Here is a 26,031-nt window from a genome sequence, read left to right on the forward strand (position 1 = left end):
AACCAGAACACCACATTCCTTCATTATGTCAGAAAGGAGAAGATTTATTTTTCTAAAACTGTCGTAAATTTTATTAGTACTCACCGCTATAATAACACGAGCTCTACAATGATCTTAGTAACCATGACAAAGTCATACTGTGACTCTCCTTCAGTAATCTCAGGTAGACACTGAGGGACCATTTACTGTGTGTGGTGTGTGTGTGAGAGAGAGAGAGAAAGAGAGAGACTTCGTCCTTTTCCATTCATTCTGGGGAAATCCCAATACTGCTCCTCCTCTGCTATTTTTTCCCCTTGCCTTCTTGATGTCTGCTTTCTCTGGCATTCTCTTCTCATCTTCCGCTGGTTCCCTTCCTGATAGGACTGAAAGGAAGAGTCACATCATTTGCAAGTGGCAGGACCTTGAACTCTGTGATGGGGCCCTCTTCTTCCATGTGCCTCCATTCCCATTCTCTTGCATGCTGTGGGATCTGATCTGTGTGAGGGGATCACAGCCTTCAGTACTGTGAACACAGGAACTGTTTCCTGTGAGGCACTTCAGTAAGTGCAGGCTCGATGCAAATAAAACAGGGTCTTCGGGATTATCTGTTTTCTCCCTGGGTGGTTCAGACATGAGTAAATGTAAATGCTTTTGTATAATATAAATACTTTTCTACTATAAAAATTTTATTAGTGAAAACTGACACTCAGACTCATTGTGTAAGAGACAATGGGGAGTGGTGGGGAGTGCGGCAAATGGAAGGACAAAAGCCTTATAGGAGAGACACAGGCATTACTCGGCTCCAGGTCACTGGAGTCTTGTGAGAATGCAGAGCTATTATTACCAGATCCAATTTTATGCGAATTCCCTTGATTTTTAAATGTTGATGACCATTTTCAAACAAAATAAAATTATATATAGATCAATAAAACATATCTTTGGATCAAATTTTGCCCATGGACCACTGGTCCATAAATTTATTGACTCTTGACTATCATCTTCCTGAGCTTTAGATTTATATCCAGCTACTCCTAAGACACCTTCTTCAAATGCCTAAGAGTCATCCTGCTTAACATGTCCAATCAGAGCTCTTACTATGTCCCCCTAAATTTTCCTATCTCTGGAAATGGCATCATTATCAGTTTAGCCATCTATCTTCATCATCTTCTTTCTATTCCTTCCTGTAACCCAATACATCAATAAGTAATGCCATTCCTAATCTCCAGAATTTAGCTAGAACACATGTGCTTCTCTCCATCTTCACCATCGGTCTTACTTTTTGCTCGATTTCACTTTCCTAGACCAATGTGATAGGCTTTATGTTGTCTCTCTGCTTCTGTTCTTTTCCCTTTTCATCCTTACTCTATTAGCGCTGGAGAAGTACTAGATGACCTCAACAAGAACAGCAGCAACATTATTCTTTCACTAGAACCTTTCGGTGACTTCCCACTCCAACTGGAATAAAAGCCATAATCTTTTCCATGGCCTGCCTTTTTATAATCCCACTCCCTCGCTCACTGTTTTTAAGCTACATTAATCTTCCCAGTGTCATTGAAGAGGACAGGCTCTTGTCCGTCTCAAGATTGTGGTGGTTGCTTTTCTCCTGGAGCTTTGAATAGTTGACTTCTTCTCAGTTTCAGGTCTTGGCCCAAGTGTCTTCTCAAAGAGGCATTTCAAGACCATCTTATCTAATGAAGCCCTTTCTACTCAGTTTCTATCACATCACCTGATTTATTGTCTCCATTAATAAACTATTAATTTGATTGCATAGTTTTTACTAGTTATAACTTCCCTCCTCAAATGTAAACTCTGGTTAAAGGAGAAATCTCATCTTCTTGTTCGCCCAGAAAATTCCTGAAAATTCTCAAATCATAAATTATCCTATATTTGTCTTTTTTTCTAATGAGCTATAAATTGGCATGTACCATTGTATTAGTTTTAATTAATTAGTTTATGTTATTTAGTTTTTAAAAGTTTTTTTAATTTTTAAAATTTTATTTTGAAGTATAATTGATTCACAGTGTGTTAGTTCGTATATTTTTACAACGCTTTATTCTCTATTTTAAAAATAACAGGATTACATGGTAAACAGTGAGTCATTTTTTCCATGTAGGGTCTAGCCTGGATCTAGCCTGGCAAATGGTATTTCATAATAAATATTTGAGGGAATAAATGGTTTGAATACTTATACATATTTAGTATGAAGACATCACTATTTTACAAAAAGCCTCTAATTTTTAACATGGCTGATGTTCTCTGGACCTGCCTACGTTAATGACTGCAGTCAGCACCAACATTTCCCATTCTCTATGAACTGCATAATTCCTTCCTTTGGCATCATCACAGGTGTCAATCTTCTGCCCAGAGTGATCCTTCAGCTCAGACTCCTTTCAGTTATCTGGACTTTTTTTCTGTTCTTCCTTCAAATCACAACTGAATATTGATTCCCAATGAAGTTTCTCCTACCCACCTCACATCCCACCACCTGAGACCTGTATTGTGGGTATTAGTCACTCAGTCATGTTTGACTCTTTGTGACCCCTTGAACTGTAGTCCGCCAGGCTCCTCTCCCCATGGAATTCTCCAGGCAAGAGTACTGGAGTGGGTAGCCACTTCCTTCTCCAGGGGATCTTCCTAACTCAGGATTGAACCCAGGACTCTGGCATTGCAGGCAGATACTTTACCATCTGAGCCACGAGGGAGGCCCTTGAGACCTGCATTGGTTTCCCCCCAATATATTTTTTTATTCCTTTTTATTTATATCCCTTACCCCACTTATAATTAACCTATTTTCTGTTAAAATTTGTTTACCATCTGTAAGGACCAAGTCTGTCTTGTTTACTGCAACATTACAAGCTTCCTGGAACAGAGGCGAAACGACATAAATGTTCATTAACAACCATTTGTTACTTTATATTTGAAAATAGGGAACTCACTTTTCTGCTATTCCAGTTCCCTGGGGTGTACAAATTAATTACCATTAACAGAAGTTAGTTAACATGCCATCCTATATTAGTAATTTATATTACTAATATAAATCAGTATATATATTTATATTAGTTTAATATAAGTAAATTTATATTTATATTTTTATAAATATCCCTAAAACAGTCTTCCTCCATTATTTTTGGGAGATCTTAAGGGATTTGCACATGTGCTCCTGAACCACTCCTGTCAGTTACCATAAGTCTGCTGTTCCCTCTCCTCTATGGATAATTTGCCACTAAAGGACCTGTGTGAAGGGATTCTGCCACTGTGCTCCAAGCTCTCAGCAAGTCAAATTCCGTTTTTTCCTTTCAGGCACCATTGCTTCCCAGGTGGTAAAAAGTACCTGAGAAAGAACGTGCCTACCAGCGCAGGAGATGTAAGAGATACAGGTTCGATCTCTGTGTCAGGAGGATCTCCTGCAGAAGGGATTAGCAACCCACTCCAGTATTCTTGCCTGGGAAATCCCATGCACAGAGTAGCCTGGTGGGCTACAGTCCATGGGGTCACAAAGAGTCAAGATATGACTGAAGCAACTTACCAGGTACCATTGCTGGTCTCTGCCACCATATGTGCTGCTGCTGCTCTCAAAGTGCTGAGTGCTTAAAACATTCTGTGTGGACTCCCTCCATTGAATAATATACAGAGAAAGAGACAAGACTCCTCACTCTTTCCTGAATTACACCTTGTAACAACAATAGCATCTTGTATTCCAGTCCTCTGCAGATTTTTTTAGAGACGAAATTATTTATTTCCTGATACTTTTAAAATTTATACTCATCCCTCTTAGGAGTCAAGCACAAATTCATGAAACCCTGAGTGAGATACAGATTTAGTGACTGTTTCACACTTTTCTCAAAATCACGTTACTTTTCTTTTAACTGAGGCTTTGATGTGGTTGGGAGAACATGTCTCATCCATTTCCCAAGCTTGGAATACCATTGAGGTATTCCCCACCCACCAAATTTTGTGTCAGTAAGAAAACAAACATCGCATCCAGGCAGATTCAGACCCTGTGTTAAAATCTCATGCAAAATGGCAATTGGAGTGTAGGAAGAATAATTTTCCATCTATGCTTCTAAGTTCATGGTTGGAACACCTCCTCCATAATAAAAGTTCAACAGGAGAAAAACAAAAATTTATAACATCTTCATCTCCTCTACACATGGGAAATAACTGGGAAAAGTGAGTGTTCAGAACGGCCAGAACCAGCATGTTAAATACTTTCTCCAGCTAAAGACAAAGGAAAGATATTGGGAGTGGGGAGGCCAGTTATGGGAGGTAACCGGGAAAAGCACAGCAAACAAGGCTATGAAGGGAATGGTAGTTAAGTAGGTTTAGGTCACTGCCTTTTTCATTGATAAGAATTGCTGCAGATTTAGAGATTTCTCTTATAAATGTAAAGTTCTCTTACGAAAGGGTAATTTCCACACATTTTTCAGAGCTTTTCCTATGTCTGCTGTTTCTTAAAAAGAATCAGGCTAGAATAACCTTTATTTCAAGAAGGCATAGTTTGGGGTGATAATTCTGCTCCCCTTAACAATTTCAGCATGACAAACCACCTGCTATTGTTATCCATTGTGACACCATACAAAGGCAAACTAATGAACGCGGTCTCAGGATCGCACAGCCAGCAATGTGCCTGCTGCTGCTGCTAAGTCGCTTCAGTCGTGTCTGACTCTGTGCGACCCCAGAGATGGCAGCCCACCAGGCTCCCCCGTCCCTGGGATTCTCCAGGCAAGAACACTGGATTGGGTTGTTTCAGATATAAGTATAGCAAATCCATCAAAATGATCAGGGATCCCAGCCAAAGCCTCCTTCTTTCTCCTTTTCCCCATATCATTGCTGATGATTGCAAGAAATGTCATAGGTTTATAAAAGGGAAAAACACTGGTGTGAGACCAAGGACTCAGAATGGAATGGTGTCTGCTCTTCAGCAGGCAGTGTTTTTTCAACGTGTACAGTGACTAAACTTTTCCATAGAAGAAATTTTCCACTCAGATAAATCTGCCATACTTTATGACCAAATGCAAAACAGGATGATAGACACCGAACAGCCTAGAGAAGGCCTGACCTGCCTTTTATATCCTTGCAAGAGCCGATTGAGCTCTGAGCAGTGAAGAGCCTCAGTGCCTGAGAAATACAGAAACACCAGGTGAGAATTCAGAGGAGGTCTGCTGTTAAAATGCAGGAGTTGGAACAAAATAGCAAAATCGTACTCTTAGAAAATTAATAGAGATGGAACGACCTGGGAGGGCAAATGTTTAAATCAAGGGAGATAAAAATAATTAAGGGAAACAAAAATAGACTGAGGAAAGACCTTGCCAATTCTTAGGCTCTGCTTGTAAATAAAGATCAAAGGGAAAAGTGAATATGTCTAGAAACGAAAAACAACTTATTTTAACCTAGATCTTATATGTGTATGCATGCTAAAATGCATAGGTAGCATCCGACTTTGTGTAACCCTATGGACTGTATGTAGCCTGCCAGGTTCCTCTGTCCATGGGATCTTCCAGGCAAGAATACTGGAGTGGGTTGCCATGCCTTCCTCTAGGGGATCTTCCCAACCCAGGGAACTGAAACCACATCTCATGTTTCTGCCCTGGCAGGCAGTTCTTTATCACTAGCACAATCTGGGTAGCCATGATCATATATGTATTACTTTTGAAATATTTAAATATATTGACTGACTTTGACTGTGTTCACATATCCATTGAAACTTCATGCTTTGTCATGTTCTGGTGATTTTTACCACCTGCACGAAGTGATGGAAGCTAATACTTCCATTCAGTGATGAGGAGGCATAAGAAAGCATTATTCACAAGTAGCTATTGATGTATTCAGATGTGCTTAACTGCTCAGATTCTTGTTGTAATTAAATGGAACTCCCACAAGGGGGAGCAAGCGAACACGTCTCAAAGCCCTGTCTAGGCAACTTTCCAACTGAAGGTACACTCGATTCCAGAGGGAACTGCTCAGTATTCCCCCCAGCCCCCCACCCCGGAGAATCATTTGCAGCCTGCATTTTACTGTGGGAAGTTTCTTTCAGATTTATTTTCTCTCTGTGTTTTTTTTTTTTTTTTTTTTTTTTCCCAGCTGCTTTTTTTAGTTGTAAATCCATGCTTCGGTTGAGCAGCAAAGCAACTGCTTTGCTGGAGTTCCCAGCACACTCCAGCAGGGAAGTGTTTTCCTGCAAGCTTTCTAAAACCTTGCAGAGTCAACAGAACCTTCCCCAGCGCGTTGCCAAAGGTAGCACTCTGATTACCCAGCTTGGGGCCGGGAAAAGGGACGACATAGACGGGAAGAAGACACTTTGCTTAGGGAAGCTCTGGGAAAGAGGCTTCATGACTCAGAAAGAAGCACTGGGGAAGTGGGCAGGTCAGCACAATAGATGCAATTAGCAAAAGCAATTAGCATCGGCAGATAAATCCCTCCCTCTTGACTTTCTTCTGTGTATTGCCAAGGCAACCCAGACAGCCTCCTCCTTTCCCACCCCCTCTCCATCCCAACAACCCCGGTTGCCACCCACTCCCCCTACCCCCCACTTCTCACTTACTGCCTCTGCCCTTGGAATTGAGTTTAATCAGGTTGCACCTGGGTTAGCACGTGTTTGAGGGTGGAGGAAGGGCAAAATGGATGCGGAGAGTGAGGACCTAGGGTTTGCAGATGAGATTTTCAGTGGTGGGTTCACAATCTGGCGTTATTTTACCCCTTTTTGTGATCCTCGGCTGGCATGAAAAACACCTTTCTTTTCTTCACGACAAGGGAGTTTGCAGCTGCAGAGCAGTGCGCCAGGCACTTCACTATCTGCTCCAAGTGCATCTTTACACATTTAAATCTGCCACTAGCTAGTTTGTTATAAAAGGAGCAACGTTTGGAGTTCATTTTCATGGGCACTGATAGCTGGAAATTGTGAAGAGCAAAGTCACAACTCAGGAAAAGAAATGGGAATGACTTAAAAAGTTGTATATATTATGAAAGTGAAAGTGAAGTCGCTCAGTCGTGTCCGACTCTGCGACCCCGTGGACTGTAGCCTATCAGCCTTCTCCGTCCATGGGTTCTCCAGGCGAGAATACTGGAGTGGGTTGCCATTTCTTTCTCCAGGGGTTCTTCCCGACTCAGGATCGAACCTGGGTCTCCCAATTGCAGGCAGAGGCTTTAACCTCTGAGCCACCAGTGAAGCCATTATATATGCATATAAGCAGTAATATCTGAGTGAGAAGTGGTATTGAGGAAGAACGAAGGCACTTTAATTTTCTGATTTAAACAGTTTTGCCTTTTATTAAGCAAATATGTAATATTTTTAAATACAAAATTACTCCCAAAGTAAAATTCCTTTAAAACTGAAGACATTCTGATCAGTTGGAAAAAAAAGCAAGATGTAGATTCGAAATGAAGCCAATAACTCCAATAATAGCAAAACCTTCCCTGAATGTTTTCTGCATGCCAGGCAGTATTCTAAGCCCTCATTTGATTCTCACAACCACCCTGGAATGTAAGTATTTTTGTCTCATTTTTGTCGATGGGGGAACTGAGGAACAGAGACAACTTGCCCAAGATTACTTAGTGCTATAAGCTACCAGGCCATACTGCCTTTCACTTTCACAGTTATCTGCTGTGATTTGTTTATAACATTGTATTTGAACATTATTCCTATAGACGAGAAAGAGCAAAGGAAAGGTAGGCAGCTTGATAACATTAAACATAACCTCAGGTCAACTTTGGTCTAGCGAATCATCATGTAGTTCTGGAGTCAGGTGGCACAGTGATAAAGAATCCGCCTGCTACTGCAGGAGACACAGGTTCTATCCTTGGGTCAGGAAGATCCCCTGGAGGGAGGGCATGGCAACCCACTCCAGTATTCTTGCCTGGGAAATCTCATGCACAATGGATCCTGGCAGACTACAGTCACGGGGTCAGGTCTTAGCGACTAACAGCAACAAATAGATAAGTGCATGTCTAGACTTCCACGTAGCCAACTGGCAGGATAGCTTCTCAACCTCAGTATACAGACGTGTACTGTAGGTCAAATAATAGCTACCTCCTTTCCAAACTACCCACTCTCCTTGCGGTTCTCATCCCACTCATCCAGTACCTCCCTACCCCCATGTTTTGGATACTTTCTTCTTTCTTGATGAAGAAGAAAGGTCTGGATAAAGACATTCAGATAACATTTTAGTTGTGCAGTGCTTTTCTGAGGGAGTATTGACACTAAAATAGAATTCAACTAGAAATAGAAACACTTAAACCGAAGACACGCATAATTGTTAAATATTGTGGGAATGAGTTCCCCACAGCAACTTTGCCCTGATTTGCACCTCTATTTATCATTTGCATCTTCTACTTTAAGGCTTCACTGTAGTTTTCTCTGTGTTAGTCACATATATAGCACATACAGATATGTAGAAATGACAGGAAAGAAGTGAGAGACTTTATAGAATGCTTTGTATCCCTGCCCAGCCTCCCCATAAGTGTGCTAAGTCTTAGCTAACATGAGTGATACAACCCAAATCTGGCCTCACATTTTTCAACTGGTTTTTCCCTCCAGAGGCTGTTTTATGGGAAAAAAAGACTGCCCATTTAACTTCTCCAGATTTATTGAGATATAATTGAGATAAAAATAATACACTGATGTATTGCGTAATGATCATCACCATCACGTTAGCTAATACCTGCATTATGTCATCTAATATTCTTGCCTGGAGAATCCTATGGACAGAGCCTGGAGGGTGACAGTCCATAGGGTCACAAAGAGTCAGACATGATTGAAGTGACTTAGCATGCACACATGCATGATGAAAATATTTAAGATCTACTCTCTTAGCAACTTTGAAGTACTTAATTCAGTATTATTAACTATAATCACCATATTGTACTTTAGATCCCTAGAGCCTCCTCATAACTGGATGTTTATACTCTTTGACCAACATCTCTTCTTTCCCATGCCCAGCCGCTGTGAGTTCAGCTGTTTCATATTTCATATATAAATGCTATCATATAATATTTGTCTTCCTATGTGACTTATTTCACTTACTGCCCTAAAGTTCTAGTCATTTGTCACAAATGTAAGGATGTCCTTTTCATGGCTGGATAATATTTCATTATATATGTGTGTGTGTGTGTGTGTGTGTGACATCATCTTAATTCATCCATTGACAGACACTTACACTTAGATTGTTTTCATATCTTGGCTACTGTAAATACTGCTGCAGTGAGCATAGGAATACAGGTAGCTCTTCAAGAGTCTGATTACACTGCCTTAGGCTATATGCCCGGAAGTGGGATTGCTGGATCATATGATAATTTTATTTTTAATTTTTGAGATGCCTCCGTAATGTTTCCCATAATGACTGAACGAACTTACATTTCCACCTACAGTGCACAAGTGTTCCGTTTTTTCCACATCCTTGCTAGCACTTGTTATTTCTTATCTTTTAGATGACAGTTATCCTAACAGTAGTGAAGTGATATCTCAGTGTGGTTTTAATTTGCATTTTCCTGATGATTAGTGATGTTGAGTACCTTTACATATACTGTTGGCTATTTGTGTGTCTTCTTTGGAAAATGTCTATTCAGTTCCTCTGCCCAGTTGTGAATCATTTTTGTTTGTTTTCTTTTTTTTTTCTATTGAACTGTGTGAATTCTTTATATATATTTTGGGTATTAACCCCTATCAGATATTTGATTTGCAAATGTTTTCTACCATTTTGTAGGTTGTTTTCACCCTTAATTTTAGATAGCATTCTTAAATGGGATATTAAATGATTTAATCTCCTGGAAAAACCTGCTGCCCTCGTTGGAGACACAGGATTGAGAAGTAAATAACAGTTAGTTCAGAATAGACCCATATCAGTTCACTGGCTTGAATACCTATTCCTGGCCACCTAGGATCTAAAACTTTCCTTTATCTGTATTCAGGCTATGACTCTTAAACACCAGGAAAAAGTACTCCATGGTACTTCTCTTGTAGGCAGTGAATTTGGTTATATGCCCCAGCTGTTCTATTGAGACTTGTAGATCTTGGCAACTGTTGATCTGTGCATGTGTATAAACACACACACACAGAGAAAGAGAGAGAAATATGGATCTCTCTTTAACTTAAATTTTCAGGGAATATTAACATGGAGCCTGGAGGTTACAGTAGGGACTTTGGTTTAGATTCAGAGAAAGATGGAGAATCAGAGAAACCCTCGTGTTTCTTGTACAACCCTCGAGACTTCCCTTGTTTTAGATACTAGACATAGGGAGGTAGGATTAGAAGTGGGGAGGCCAGCTAGAGGAGGACTAATGCAATAGACAGATTGGATGCCAACTGCTATTTGGATCAAGGTGGGTGAATCTTGAAAGAAAATGAATTCAGGGTAGACAAAAAAAGTAGCCCCAAAGGAGGCGGTGACAGGATGAATGTAGTACCTGAAAGAAAGAGGAGCCAGAGAAAACTACAGAGTATATACTTTGATTAGAGAAAATAGGGTTTCATGCTTTCTTGATTATGGTTAGATGACACTTAGTGGCACAGTGCTACCTGTAAATTGTCAAAAATGGGTTAAATCTAGAGGAAAAACATTCCATGGCTTTCTAAGGACCATGTTTCTGTAGCAATGGAGTCTCCTGCAGCAAAATGGGCTGGGCTTCTGCCTGTCTATCGTTGCTGATAACATCTCACTTTGTTACCTCAGGCAGATCACATCTTCCTTCTGGATCTCCTTCTGTTTCATTTGCAAAAGCAAAATGACTGTACCAGGTTATCTGAGGTCCACCTCAGCTCCACATTCTGTAATTCTTTGTGCCTGTTAACTGATGAGGCAGACAACTCGCTCTTCAAATGTAATTGAAGCTAATGGTAAAAATGTCACACAGAAGATGATCAAATGGCTTCCTGTCAAAATGAGTTTGGGAAATATTTCAGAAATGAAAGTAAATTATTTTAAAGCATTACCAGTCCATAAATTGTAGACATTTCTAAAGGTCAGAATTTTAAGCCTCAGAAATAACTATTTACAAATAAGGTAACATCAATAATATGTTTTGGTTTGAATAAATTGCAAGTCCAAGAAGGACTTTCCTGGTGGCCTCTTTAGCCTAATTATAAACCATAAAGAAGAAATGTTGAGTTAAAATCAGAGGCATTAGTTTTGTACTGTTTCTGAGTAAGAGATGAAAAGAAATCATTCCATATTCATTGATAGATTCTCCAGTTTGCACAGTTTATTAACTTAGTTTTATAATATTTATTTATGAAACATCAATCAAAGAGTTAAACTTTCTGAACAAAAGGATGTATTTTATGATCACAATCAGCCTTCAATGAGTAATCTCAAAATAGTAGAGTTGTTTTATCCTCCTGCTCAAGGATCTAATCACATATTTGCTAAGGAACTATTTTTTATAAATCATTCCATAGGTTGGCTGCTTACAAACTATTAAATCTTTCATTCTATCAGTATACTATGTGCAAACACTATTTTATGTATGAGCGATAGAACCGCAAACAAAGTCCTTAGGCCTGTGAAACATTGCAATAGTCTATTTCATGTTCACTTTCTCCATGTCAAGTAAACTATCTTTGAAGAAGCTAGAGTGTGAGACTGTCAGCAGTTGTTTAGAAATGTAATTCTTAAACAGATCTTGCTGCTCCGTGTGTTTAAATCCAATTATTGACTACTACCTACCATTTTTCCTTCTTTAGCTCTCAGCATTGCTATATAAGCTGAAATTTTTAATTAATTTTTCATCAACAAGGATCTTTCATGTGGGCCAGTGAACCGTGTACATTTCAATAAATTGAGGTACTGTGGTTAAGAGTAAAGAAACTGCATTGGGAATCAAAAGTTTAAGCTCCGGCCCTGTGATGTATTATGGACTCAAGCAGCTTACTTACCTTGTCTGAGCTGAGGCCTCCTGAGTAAATTGGATGCCTCTTGAGGTTTTCTAAAGATTCTAGTGACATGATGTATCCTGTTATTCTCACCTCTAAAAGAGCATGCTGAGATCCTAACGTTTAAAACACTAATTCTCAGTTTTAATAATAGCAACCAAATTTGTTGTACATTTTCAACATACTACATGCACATTATAGAGAATGAGAAGATAAATAGCTTTTACTTAACTTGAAAATTTTAATCATCACATCTTTTTATTCATCAAACATATCGAATCAGAGAAGTTCCCAAGACATATCAATTTACTTCTATTATCTTTAACTTCTGACTGACAGATCCGAACAGCACACTCAAAACAGAGCGTGACAGAAAAGAAAATCTATTTACCTCTGTTTATCTGAAAGAGGATGAGCAAAGGTAATTCATTTTACAATCAGAGTCTTATGCATTCCAATATAGCACACACCACTTATGGGGACATTCTTCTCATTTCTAGTGTGATTTCACCCTTCAGAGATTTACAAAAGATGACAAAGGTGTTCCACAGGTACTGCTGATTACTCATCAGGATGTATTAGGCTCAGTGAGATCATACAATAAAGTGCTCATTGAGAGATTTTGAGAGTCTCAGTAGAGAATGGGAAATGAACAACAGTATCCCTACCAATAAGTTATAGTGGTCTTTGAAATTTCCACAGTAAATTTAAAGACTCTAAGGGACAGAATAAAATAATGGCAGTGCCCAGGGCAGAATGAAGCATAGGTTACATGCTAAGAGCATATCAGTCATCTCAAGCAGAACAAGCCATCATTCTTAGCTGAATGTTAGCCTCATATTTTATTCTCTCTGTCTTCAAGTATGTCCCTGTTCTACTGTCTTACTAGGGAGTGTTTTATCTTAGAAAATCTACTTTAAATATTTGCAGGGAAGCATTTTTCTTTACCTATTTAGCGTTCCTCATAAATATTTGTTGTTGTTCAGTCACCATGTCCGACTCTTTGTGATCTCGTGAATTGCAGCACACCAAGCTTCCCTGTCCTTCACTTTCTCCCAGAGTTTGCTCAAATTCATGTCCGATTGGAGTTGGTGATGCTATCTAATTATCTCATCCTCTGCTGCCCCTTTCTCCTTTTGTGCTCAATCTTTCCCAGCATCAGGGTCTTTTCCAGTGAGTCAACTCTTCTCATCAGGTCTTCAGTATACAGACGCTAGTGCCTGAAAGAAGGAAAAAAAAAAATCTAAACGTGATGGACCACATTATTAACTCATGTTTCTTATTTTAAAATAAGTTGATTCTTGGTCATGTGATTCACACTTGAAAATAATTTATTAACTGTTCTGTTTGCTCGGTGAAGTACTAGACATATTATGGATCTGGGAACTGCCACGGGAAATAGATTAGCACAGGTCAGCATTGAGGTGACATTCAGAAACAATGAAGGAAAAACAAAACCAGATACAAATATCACAAATGATTGTATTACTTTACATCACTGTGTAAATAAACTAATCAAATGGAAACAGTCTCATATAGAAACTAAGTAAATGTGTTTGGGGCAAGTTTCAGCTCATAAATTGATACATGATGTATGTCTCACACCAACACTCTGAAGCCACTTCTTTCTCCCAGGCACTAATGATTAAATGCTCAGTGGCTGCACTTGGCAAATCATTTTGTCTCATGCAGCCCTCCATCAATTTTGTGTAAGAGGAAAAGCAAAATTAGAATTCAATATTATGCCATTGACAAAATAATAAGTAGAGACCCACCAAAAATGTGATTAAGGAACAAAGGTGTGAGCAACCCAATTCTGAAGACAGTCATCTCCACCACACATAAGCCTAGTTTAATATTTCAAAGAATAAAAGTGGGGGGTTTCCCTGGTGGTCCCATGGTTAAGACTTTGCCTTCCAATGTAGGGGATGTGGGTTCAATCCCTTTTCGGGGAGTTAAGATTCCATATGCTTTGTGGCCCAAAAAGCAAAAAATAAAACAGAAGCAATATTGAAACTAATTCAATAAAGACTTTAAAAATGGTCCATGTCAAAAAAAATCTTAAAAAAAAGAGAATGAGGTGAAAATAATTGTCAAACAGCAGTACAACAATCTATGTGCTAAAAGGGTGAGGGGGTGGTTACTTTAAGAATGTCTCATTATTGGATTTGATAATATAGACTTAATCAAACTTGTTTCCTTAATGAATCTTAAATTAATATTTATTTCTTCGAAAGACAAATAGAAGATAATCAGATAATATGTCCTAAAACACAAAAGTTGATAAATTTGCAGCTTCTTCCTGCCTCTACTGTAGTGGATGTTGAGGTATACCAGATAGACCACCTGTTTAGAAGTAATGCACAAGTTTCTTCTGCAGATGGGGGAATTCCTGGCTCACAACCCTCCCCCAAAATTGTCTTCAGCCAAAGGGAACCTTCTCTCCAGAACAGGTGGAAGAGTAAAAGGGAACAAAACCTGAGCCCCTTTGCCTCAATTTGGGAAGTTTCTTAGGTAGAATGCCAACCCCAGAACTCCCCAGGGAATCAGATCAGTCCTCTGTGGTCACCCTTTCAGAGTCAGACTTTTCCTTCTGCCCAATCCTGCCTCCTTACCTCTCTTTCTGGTGTTTTTCTGAAGGGTACTATTCAATATACCACATGCAAACAAATGTCAGTCTCGGAGTCTACCACCTAGGGCACTGACCTTGGCATTGGCCTCCTCTCTAATTAATTATAGTTTGAAAATGCATACACTCTAACAGGAAATTGGGAAGTCTCTGCATCTTCTCATTACTTTACCATCATTTTATTAAATTACTTTGCTCATTGTCTCAAAAATCTTATACCACTTCCCTCTTTCTCCTTTTTAGCAATCTTGATCAAATTTTGATCACATCAAGAGTACAGGACACCAACTTTTTCTTTTCTAGATGCATGATTTAATAAGGACAGAAAATTTTGAAAGGTCATTGAATCCAGTTGCAGTTCTAGTTTTCAAAAGCCAATAGACTATGAACATTCTATTCAGTCTTCCAAATTAGCATTAGTCATCCCTGTTCAAAATGTCCCTGTCTGACAGTTCATGCAGATTTATATTCCCAGGCATAGGCTACTATGAAAATTAAGTTTAAAAGAAATGAACCAGGAGTTCTATCAAGAGCACTGCCAATTCTATTAGATGCAATTTGTATTTTTAAAAACAACTTAAATATACCAGTAATTACCCACTATCTACTAGTGCTTACTATCTAGTATGTATAACACTAAATACTTTTCCCATATTGTCCCTACACCTCACCACGTGAGCACATGGTCTAAGTTGCTTTAGTCATATCCGACTCTTGAGACTCCATGGACTGTAGCCCGGAGGCTCCCCTGTCCATGGGAATCTCCAGTGTGGAGACTCCATACTGAAGTGGGTTGACATGCCCTCCTCCCAGGGATCTTCCCAACCTGGAGATCAAACCCGTTTTTCTTACATCTTCTGCATTGGCAGGTGAGTTCCTTACCACTAGCGCCACCTGGGAAGCCCAAACCTCACTGCAAATTACAAGTTAAGTATTATCAGTATTATACAAAGAAAAAGACGTGAGTTTCATGACTTTTGTGTAATTACGCCATAATTACATGTTTTGTTAGTGGTAATTCTGAAGCCCACTGGCCAAATGCTACCAAGGACACATCTATAGTCATACAATGTCAAGTTTATTTAGCTTGGTGTAGCAAGGGAGAACACTCCACAGGCCAGCCTTGGGACTTTATCAATCTGAGGAAATAGAAGCTTTTACAGGGTACTGGAGATTGGTTTGAGTGGTTTTAAAATGAATTGTACAAAACAGATTATCAGTTAAGATTGGTAGAGTGAGAGAAGCAGGGGTATTTACTGATTGGTTATGGGCTCCCACTCCAGTATTCTTGCCTGGAGAATCCCATGGACGGAGGAGCTTTGTGGGCTATAGTCCACGGGTCGCAAAGAGTCGGACACGACTGAGTGATTTCACTTTCACTTTATGGGCTCTTAACCAATGTGTATGTGTTTAGTCATGCAGTCATGTCTGACTCTTTGTGACCCCATGGACTGTAGCCTGCCAGGCTCCTCTGTCCATGGGGATTATCCAGGCAAGAATACTGGAGTGGGTTGCCTTGTCCTCCTCCAAGGGATCTTCCCAACCCAGGGATTGAACCAAGGTCTCCCACACTGCAGGTGGATTCTTTACCATTTGAGCCACCATTAACCACAGGGAAATGTTACCTCTAGTTTTCTTTGATCTAAATCTATTATTGTGACATATGAGTTAATACTCTTTAAAGAAAGGCTCATCAGGCAGTTTCTAAGTTGACCTAAACCCCGTAGCCACCATCTGAAAGCCGCCAGTGGACATGAGCCCACTTTATCTATTCAGCTCTATCATGCTGGCTTCAATCTGGGCAAAAATTCTAGAACATAGGTGAAGTAAAACATTTTCTTCAACATTTAAAACTGAATTTAAAATAGTGTATAATGTCTATTGATGTGAGCCTCACCTCAGCTTTATCTTTAGCGAAATAAGAATGTAACTTTTTCCTTCTCAAAATTGAATATTATTTTCTACAGTTAGATATACTGATCAGCAGAGTTTTTTTTAAGTAATTTTAAGATTAGATAGAAGAAAATACTCTAGAACTGAGGAAGGACAGGAAAACAAGAATGAGAAGTTGATTTTTAATATCACATATAGTTAGGAAATACTTTGCCAACAAAGCTCCATGTAGTCAAAGCTATGATTTTTTCCAGTACACATGTATGGATGTGAGAGTTGGACCTTAAAGAATGCTGAGCGCTGAAAAATTGATGCTTTCAAACTGTATTGTTGGAGAAGACTCTTGAGAGTCCCTTGGACTGCAAGGAGATCAAACCAGTCCATCCTAAAGGAAGTAAATCCTGAATATTGCTTCCCTAATAGCTCAGTTGGTAAAGAATCTGCCTGCAATGCAGAAGACTCTGGTTCGATTCCTGGGTTGGGAATATCCCCTGGAGAAGGGAAAGGCTACCCACTCCAGTATTCTGGCCTAGAGAGTTCCATGGACTGTCTAGTTCATGGGGTCACAAAGAGTCAGACGTGACTGAACGACTTTCACTTTCATTTCATTTTCATTCATTGGAAGGACTGATGCTGAAGCTGAAGCTCCAGTACTTTGGCCACTTGATGCCAAGAGCTGACTCATTAGAAAGAAACCCTGATGCTAGGAAAGACTGAAGACAGGAAGAGAAGGCGACGACAGGGGATGAGATGGTTGGATGTCATCACTGACTCAATGGACATGATTTTAAGCAAGCCACGTGAGGTGGTGAAGGATAGGAAGCCTGGCATGCTGAAGTCTATAGGGTCGCAAAGAGTTGGACATGACTGAGCAACTGAAAAATAGCAAAATAGGAATTATTGACAGTTTTTAAGGTAGAAAATGAAATCATAAAAATACTAGTGGAATGAATTTGGGAAACTATGAAAAGGAAAAGACCTCAAACCCATAAATGGGGCTAAGGCCTATATAATACAATACATTTTTTAAATGTTAGATGTTACAGAGCTCTGATACTAATTTTATTTGAGCAATACGGTAGTGGAAAATGGTTCTGATGTCTTGAATCTGACTGAACAATCAGTGTTTGCTCTTTTGCAAAGAGGAAAGTCGAACTGATCTGCTTTAGAGCCAGTGATCTTAAAGGATGACATTTCTGCCCTTCTCACTTTCTCCTAGACGTTGTCAAGCAGAACATGAGTGATTTTGCATGCTTGTTATAACATTGCATAGTTTTGATTTACTGTGCAAGTGAGAGACAGTCCTCTCCTCTATTCAGCACTGTGGGCACTGCAGAAGGATAGCATGGGTGATGTAAAGACAGTGTGTCCTGTTCTGGAGCTTAATTTCATAACAGCTCGACCAAGACTGTTTTCAAACATATAAGGTTAATTTTGCTAAAGTCAAGATGACTGGCTTAGTAGCTGTTGTGGTTACCTGCTGCCCTGATAAACTCCCCTACAGCTTAGTGAATTAAAATAGCAATCACTTTAATATATCTCCTGCTTTGAGGGTTAAAAATTCAGGTAGGGCTCATCTGGACAGTCCCGCTCCCCATGGAAGTGGTTTGGATCACTGGTTGGTATCCAGTTGGAGCTGAGCCCAACTGGAGGGTCTGAGACTGTTACATGCCTTATTTCTTGGTGGGGATTGCTGGAGTGCTGGGTTTAGCTGGGTTTCTCTTCCTTTCTTTTGCTGTGTAGTTTTAGGGCCTCACCGTACGATATCTCTGTATCTCTACCAGGTAGTTAGACTACTTATGTGGATGTATGCGGCTCCCAAAGACCACAGTGGAAACTGCCCACAGTCTTAAAAGCTGAGCCCAGAACTAGCATAGTTTCACTTGTGCCAAATTCTACTTGTCAGTTGTCATCTGCCAGCCCAAATTAAGGGGCAGGGCCATGAGACCCTGATTCTTAATGGGAAGAGTACCAAAGCATTTGTGGTCATATTTAGTTTGTGATGGGAGAGTGAGAAGTTGGGTGAAGCCTCCACTCACTGCTGTCTCACACCTGGCAGGACCTCTCCCCACACAAGTAGAATCTATTTGTTTACTACCTTCTGACACATCAACCCTGAGGGAACCAAGGATGCTAGAAAGACTGTGCACACTGAGTGGTACCCATCAAGAAGCCGCTAGTATTTTTTGCTGAAAATGTGTTGTTTGAGCTCATCAAGAAATGTAGCTTGTAAGCAATTTTAGAGTGCTCATATTTGCCAACTCTCAAAACAACTAAACTGACTATACTGTAGATGGTTGAAACTAGTATGTTTCAATGTCTAGGATAGCAATATTTAAATGGTATGTGAACTCTGCTTTTAAATTTTGTAGATCAGATAACATATATTTTAATTTTATGAAGATAAACTTTACCAATTTCAATTCTGAAAAGAAATTGGATTCTCAAATGAGATTTTTTAGACAAGCAACATGTTTCCTTTTGAATATATATATATATTTTACTTAAAGATGTGTCTAAACCTAGAGTCTTATTATTGACCAATGTACTTATTTACACAAAATTATATTTATGATACATATATAATGATTATTTGAAATAAGCAGTAAATACCATGTATTCTTATTTTTAATCAATAATTCATTAATGAGGACATCAGTGTAAATGATGAACATCTTTTTCAAAACCTTTTTTATTGTGGAAAATTTCAGACATACACAAAAGTGAAAGGAGTAGTGTAATAAATCCCCATGAATCCATTAATTAGCTTCAAGAATTATCAACACATGAACAATCTCATCTCATCTATGTGTCTCTTTTCCCTCTCCATTTTTTTAATGCGGTAGGTTTTATTGGTTATTTATGGCACCCCACTCCAGTACTCTTGCCTGGAAAATCCCATGGATGGAGGAGCCTGGTGGGCTGCAGTCCATGGGGTCGCGTAGAGTCGGACACGACTGAGTGACTTCACTTTCACTTTTCACTTTCATGCATTGGAGAAGGAAATGGCAGCCCACTCCAGTGTTCTTGCCTGGAGAATCCCAGGGATGGGGGAGCCTGGTGGGCTGCCGTCTATGGGGTCACACAGAGTTGGACATGACTGAAATGACTTTGCAAGCAAGCACTTTTAAATAAAGCAATGTGTATCTGTCCATCGCACACCCTTAACTATCCCCCCTTGGGTGAGTTCTTTAAATCTGTGAGTCTGTTTCTGTTTTGTAAATAAGTTCATTTGTATCAATTTTTTTAGATTTCACATATAAGCAATATCATACTACGTTTCTCTTTCTCTAACATTTCATTCAGTATGACAGTCTCTAGGTCCATCCATGTTGGTGTGAATGGCATTATTTTATTCTTTGTAATGACTGAATAACATTCCCTTGTATATATATACCACAATTTCTTTATCTATTCCTCTGTTGATAGACATTTAGGTTGCTTCCATGTCTTGGTTATTATAAACACTGTTGCAATGAATATTGGGATTCATTTATCCTCTTGGACCATGTTTTTCTCCAGATATATGCCTGAGTAAGATTGCATGATCATAAAGTAACTCTATTTTTATTTTTATAAGAAACCTCCATACTGTTTTCAATAGTGGCTATATGAATTTACATACCCAATAGTGTAGGAGAGTTCCCTTTCTCCAGACTCTCTCCAGCATTTATTGTTTGTGGATTTTTTGATGATGGCAATTCTGACTGGTATAAGGTGATACCTCACTGTAGTTTTATTTACGTTTCTCTAATAATAATAGAGGAATAGAATGAGAAAGACTAGAGATCTCTTCAAGAAAATTAGAGATACAAAGGGAACATTTCATGCAAAGATAGGCATAATAAATGACAGAAATGATATGGACTTAACAAAAACAGAAGATATAGAGAAGAGGTGGCAAGAATATACAGAAGAACTGTACAAAAAAGATCTTAATGACCTGGGTAACCATGATGGTGTGATTGCTTACTTGCAGTCAGACATCCTGGAGTGTGAAGTCAAATGGACCTTAGGAAGCATCACTATGAACAACAATAGTGGAGGTGATGGAATTCCAGCTGAGCTATATCAAATCCTAAAAGATTATGCTGGGAAAGTGCTGCACTCAATATGCCAGCAAACGTGGAAAACTCAGCAGTGACCACAGGACTAGAAAAGGTCAGTTTCATTCCAATACAAAAGAAGGGCGATGCCAAAGAATGATCAAACTGCCAGACAGTTGCACTCATTTCATATGCTAGCAAGGTCATGCTCAAAATCCTCCAAGCTAGGCTTCAACAGTACACCAAGCGAGAACTTCCAGATGTTCAAGCTAGATTTAGAAAAGGCAGAGGAACAAGAGATCAAATTGTAACAACCGTTGGATCATAGAAAAAGCAGGAGAATTCCAGAAAAACATCTACTTCTGCTTCATTGACTATGCCAAAGCCTTTGTGTGGATCACAACAAACTGAAAATTATTTACAGAGATGGAAATACCAGGCCACCTTATTTGCCTCCTGAGAAACTTATGTGAAAGTCAAGAAGTAATAGTTAGAACCTAGCATGGAACAACAGACTGGTTCCAAATTGGGAAAGGAGTGTGTCAAGGCTGTATATTGTCACCCTGTTGTTTAACTTCTCTGTAGAGTACATCATATGAAATGCTGAGCTGGATGAATCACAAGCTGGAATCAAGATTGCCGGGAGAAATATCAATAACCTCAGCTACACAGATGACACCACCCTTTTGGCAGAAAGCAAAGAGGAGTCTTGATGAAGGTGAAAGAGGAGAGAGAAAAAGCTGGCTTAAAACTCAACATTCAAAAACCGATGATCATGGCATCAAGTCCCATCACTTCGTGGCAAATAGATGGGGAAACCATGGAAACAGTGACAGACTTTATTTTCTTGGGCTCCAAAATCACTGAGGACAGTGACTACAAAAGCGATGAAATTAAAAGATGCTTGCTCCTTGAAAGAAAAGCTATGAGAAACCTAGACAGCATATTACAAAGCAGAGACATTACTTTGCCGACAAATGTCTGTATAGTCAAAGCTATGGTTTTTCCCATAGTCTTGTATGGATGTGAATGTTGGAGCATAAAGAAGGCTGAGCACAGAAGAGTTGATGCTTTTGAACTGTGGTGCTGAAAAAGACTCTTGAGGGTCCCTTGGACTGAAAGGTAAAACTAGTCAATCCTAAAGGAAATCAAAGCTGAATATTCATTAGAAGGACAGATGCTGAAGCTCCAATACTTTGGCCACCTGATTAGAAAAGCAGACTTGTTAGATAAGGCCCTGATGGTGGGAAATGAAGGCAGGGGGAGAAGCTGAATAACAGAGGACGAGATGGTTGGGTGACATCACCGACTCAATGGACAAGAGTTTGAGCAAGCTCCGGGAGATAGTCAAGTACAAGGAAGCCTGTCACGCTGCAGTTCATGCGGTCGCAAAGAGTTGGACACGACTGAGCGACTGAACAACAGTAATTAGTGATCTTAAACACCTTTTCATGTGTTTCTTGGCCATCTCTATGTCTTCTTTGGAGAAATGTCTATTTAAATCTTCTGCCCATATTTTGATTGGATAGTTTGTTTTGATGATATACAGCCACATGGGAATGTGTTAGTTGCTCAGTTGTGTCTGACTCTGCAACACCCTAGACTGTAGTATTTAATGAGATTTAAACAGCCTCTCAATTCACTTGATAAACATTAACTGAGCTCCCACTCTTGTCAGACTCTTCTATGAGTGTAATGATGAACGAGATGAATGAACCCCCCATTGTTCAGAAGCTCACATGGTATTAGAAGGAGAGACATTAAATTAGTAAATAAAATAAGAACATACAATTTGGAATAGTAATTAGTGCCCTAAAATTTAATTCAAGGAAAAGGAGAAAGATAGGTAGAGGGGGCAGGGACACTCTTATAGATCACACGGTCAATCATGTCCTTTCTAAGGAGGTGACATTTAACAGGGCTAAATAAATACTAAGAGTAGATTCTGTGTGATCCTGCCCTTCCCCCATTATCTTTTCTCCCCTGATTAAAGTCTTGTATGGCACTAATTAATATCATATAACTATAGATGTTATAATACATATATAAGATGATTTTATTGTCTGCTCTCTTGAATAGAATGTGAATCTCAAAACTTAAGGATAGCAGATGCTAAGTCAGTCTTATCCATCATTACATTTCTAAAGGATATATTATAAATATATCTATCTATAAATATATTCAGTTCTCCAGATGAGGTAGCAAGGGCTCTTAAGTTATCAGGTGTCTTAACCCAAATCCTACAACCTAGTAAATAGAATGAGGAGGTAGAAGGAAGGAAATGAACATGTGCTGAGTGTTAATATGTGCCAGATATTATAATAGGTACTTATCTAAGTCTATGATCTAATATGGACTTCCCTGGTGGCTCAGATGGTAAAGCGTCTGTCTACAGTGTGGAAGACCTGAGTTTGATCCCTGGGTCGGGAAGATTCCCTGGAGAAGGAAATGGCAACCCACTCCAGTACTATTGCCTAGAAAATCCTATGGATGGAGGAACCTGGTGCAGGAGGAGCTTGGTGCAGGCTACTGTCCATGGGGTCGCAAAGAGTCAGACACGACTGAGCAACTTTACTTTTCACTTTATGATCTAATATAATCCGTAAAGCAACTGTGATAGGCTGAACGTTACCCTCCAAAAGATCCACATCCTAATCCCCAGGACTTGTAAAGGATGCCTGATAACAAAAAGAGACCCTATAGATGTGGTTTACCTAAGGACCTTGGGAAGAAGAGACTATGTTGGATCATCCAGATGGGCTTTAATCACAGGGGTCTGGTAAGAAGAAGGCAGGAGATCCAAGAGAAAGCAGATGTCTAATTTGGAAACGAGGTTGAGGTGATATAAGGAAGAGATATGAGCCAATGAATTCAGGTAGCCTTTAGAAGCTAGAAAAGGTAAACAAATGGATAATTCCTTGGAGCCTCTAGAAAGAATGAGTCATGTCAACACCAAGACTTTAGCCCAATTAAATTGATTTGAAACTTCTAGTCTCCAAAACTTTTTTAAGATAATAAATTTGCATTGTTTTAAGCCATCAGGTTTGTGGTAGGTTGTTATAACGCTCACAGGACATTAATACAGCAGCCCAGCTGGGGAACTCAGGTAAAGGTTAGGTACCTCGTTCAGTATCACAACACCTCGGTAAAAGATAGTTAAGTGTTCTGTGTCTGTGTTCTTAGACAGTGCTCCAAAGTTTATCATCATAGGCAGAAATCACTCCCATGTTTCAGACTGTCAAGTAGTTACAAGTAATTCACAAAGCACTTACAAAATGATGGCATGGCTAGTGTCTGGTTTTGTTTTGCTGGGGTTTTTTGATGGGAAAATATTTATTCATTTTAGGTTTTCACAAGCTCAGCATCAAATACAGGGCTTCCATACCAGAGGCCACCTGCTCCAACAGAACAGCAGTCCTTTATGAATTAGACATTCAACCACATTCTTCAACGCTAAAGTGCCCTGCTTCCATCTCTGCAAAATGAACCTAGCACTTTCGACAAGGTAATTCTACCATGATTGTGCAGCAGTAGCAATGTTTATTGGAGTGTACGATCATTCCATAGTGCTTTCAGCTTAGAATGATTGTCAGTATCAGTGGGGTGAGATACCTGAAAAGTCTGTGACAATAATTCTTAAGAAGAAGGCCATCAAACTGAGGTACAGCAACCACTCTTCTATTCTGGAGGTAAGTGAGGACCATGGTCCATGTGGCTTATATTTGGGGTGTCATCCTCCAGTCAGATTCCTTGTCTTCAATGGACTCGCCTTTTCTGAGCCATCATTATTGCTTTGATAAAATATAACAGGAGGAGGTGTACCATCTGCTTCTTCATATTCACTTAATGCAGTTCTCTTGACCCTCACACTCACACCTTGTTCAGTCTAAATAAGATCTAGAAACAAATACTTCATCTGGGTTGTTGAGCTGTGAGCTCAGAAGAGAATACTGGGCCATGGAGGCTCTTTCCCTCCAAGATAAGATGACCCATGCAAAGCAAATAGAGGCTGACAGTGCCTTAAAGAAAGGCAGACCATGCTACCCCATGGTTGAATGCTTAGGAGTCACAGAAACTCACAGGCGTATCTTGTGGGCTTCCTTGGAGTAGAACACAAGACACTGCTTAATTGAATCCCTGCAGGGTAGATGCATGAAAATAATGAAAGGTTTGGGCTTCCCTGGTGGCTCAGTGGTAGAGAATCTGCCTGTGAAGCAAGAGACCCAGGTTTGATCCCTGGGTTGGAAAGACCTCCTGGAAAAGGAAATGGCAACCCACTCCAGTATTCTTGCCTGGTGGAGGAACCTGGTGGGCTGCAGTCCATGGGGTTGCAAAGAGTCAGACATGTCTGAGAGACTAAGCACAACACAAGCAGATGAAAGAGAAAATGCCAAGAAGAGATCCCCAGAGCCCAGCACCCACAATACAATCCTATGCTTGTGGAGATTCATACCCCGCTCCAAACCCTCTGAAAAAATCCACACAATGTGCCTGAAGACGGCAAACATTCAGGAATGCTGTCATGAAAGAAAACAAAGGCCAGACTACAGAAATAGGAGAAAAGACTTTTGCCCTTCTTCATTCAATTCCTCTTTTCTCACCTCAGTCCAAGAGGAAGCAGGAAAGGAAGGAGAAGGATGAGGGAAAGTGAAAGATAAGTGAAAAAGGCCCTTTCTCATAGGAAGACTTTGACCCGTGGGCCAGTCTTGAATTGTGGAGAAGAAAGAAGCTCTGAGTGGAATTTGAGATTGGAGCTGTGATTTAGACTAAATTGAACTTTTGAAGAAAGTTGACTGAGAGTGAGTCATAATAACTGAAGAGGAAATAGAAGTCACTTGGAAGTTACGAGATTTGCATAATGTGCTCTCAGGGAGCAGGGAAGGTTGATCAAAAAGGAATGATAAGTGGAATACTTGGTTAAAAATAGACTTCCAGAACACATTTCCGTCAAATTTAGTTCACTCAATAAGCCAGTTAACCTCAAATGATGTAGGTGGGATAGTTAGGCCTTGAGAGCAGACCTCCCGTCTTACTTTCAGGGCTTCTACGTCATACCATACATAACCTGGTGTCTAATATCCTTAGAAATCACCCTAACATGAGAATTTAGTCTCTCATGTCTTTCCACTGAATGCGCCTCTATAATATATTATAAAATGCAGTGATTTGGGGCTTCCCAGGTGGTATGTGTTAGTTTCTCAGTCATGTCCGACTCTCTGTGACCCCATGGACTGTAGCCTGCCAGGCTTCTCTGTCCATGGGGATTCTCCAGGCAAGAATACTGGAGTGGGTTGCCATTCCCTTCACCAAGGTATTTTCCCAACCCAGGGATCGAACCCAAGTCTCCCGCATTGCAGGTGGATTCTTTACCAGCTGAGCCACAGTTCAGTCCATGGACAGAGGGGCCGGGTGGACTGCAGTCCATAGGGCCACAAAGAGTTGGACATGGCTGAAGAGGCTTAACACACAGTGATATTAGTGATCGTCATTCAATTCTATTCCTGCCTTACAGAATCAGATTAACTTTAGATTTCCTTGGTAGGTTTTTTTTTCATCTTATTGTTTTAGTTTCTGGTTTGTGTAAGTTGCCACACTTTGTTCTTGCTTGGAAACAGTTCCAT

The 26,031-nt window shown here is 39.8% G+C and overlaps 1 protein-coding gene across 1 annotated transcript in view; it reads left to right on the top strand.

Moving 5' to 3' along the window:
* Positions 1 to 26,031, top strand: part of DGKB (diacylglycerol kinase beta) — a 1,123,143-nt gene that overhangs the window by 141,424 nt on the left and 955,688 nt on the right. Inside the window, exon 3 of the mRNA XM_086397581.1 lies at positions 23,757 to 23,915. The gene's annotated coding sequence lies outside the window, so the exon portion shown is untranslated. The remainder of the gene's footprint in view (positions 1 to 23,756; positions 23,916 to 26,031) is intronic.

Source organism: Bos grunniens, chromosome 4 (assembly GCF_055505025.1).
Source record: "Bos grunniens cultivar Pamir isolate PY7600 chromosome 4, Bosgru_T2T1.0, whole genome shotgun sequence".
Lineage (NCBI taxonomy): Eukaryota > Metazoa > Chordata > Mammalia > Artiodactyla > Bovidae > Bos > Bos grunniens.